This window comes from Lupinus angustifolius, unplaced genomic scaffold (assembly GCF_001865875.1).
Source record: "Lupinus angustifolius cultivar Tanjil unplaced genomic scaffold, LupAngTanjil_v1.0 Scaffold_359, whole genome shotgun sequence".
Lineage (NCBI taxonomy): Eukaryota > Viridiplantae > Streptophyta > Magnoliopsida > Fabales > Fabaceae > Lupinus > Lupinus angustifolius.
Window position 1 is genome coordinate 251,334 of NW_017727760.1, and position 948 is coordinate 252,281.

Below are 948 nucleotides of genomic sequence, written 5' to 3' on the forward strand. Positions count from 1 at the left end.
TAACGAAGTATCATGGTATAATAGGATCATTACTTTACTTAACTGCAAGTAGACCTGATATCATGTTCAGTGTATGCATGTGTGCGAGATTTCAATCATCACCTAGAGAATCACATTACATAATTGTTAAAAGAATCATGAGATATTTAAAAGAAACAACTAACATGGGATTATGGTATCCTCGGGATGCCTCACTATACTTGGTGGGTTATTCCAATTCCGATTTCGCCGAATGTAAATTGGATCGGAAAAGCACTAGTGGTACCAGTTCATTAGTAGCATCGCACAGCAAAAAGCAAGCCCGTGTTGCTTTGTCCACCGCTGAAGCGGAATACATTGCCACTGGTGTGTGTTGCACTCAAATCCTTTGGATGAAGCAGCAACTTAAGGACTTTGGTCTTAAACATGAAAAGATCCCTATAAAACGCGATAATACAAGTGCCATTAAGTTGGACCTGAGAGTTTGATTTGTGGCATGCTCACAGTAACGAATGAGTTTATGGAGCAATTGAAAGGTTTACAAGATTCGGACCTAGAACTGCAAGAGAAGAAAGGCCTGTTGGTTAAAGGAAAAGCCCCAGAATTTCAGATTGGGACTGATGGAGTACTCAAGTGCAAAAATAGAATTTGCGTGCCAGAGTCCCTGACTTGAGGATGGCAATCTTGGACGAGGCACACCGGAGCAAGTTGAGTATTCACCCGGGAACTACCAAGATGTATCAAGATTTGAAGAAAATGTTCTGGTGGTCAGGGATGAAGAAAAAGATAGCCGAGTATGTTTCCCGTTGCTTGACATGCCAGAAAGCGAAGATTGAACACAAGCGACCTGGTGGAGAACTACAACCATTGGATATTCCGGTTTGGAAATGGGACAGCATTTCGATGGACTTCGTGAGTGGATTTCCGAAGACTCAGAAGGGTTACGATGCTGTTTGGGTAATTGTGGAC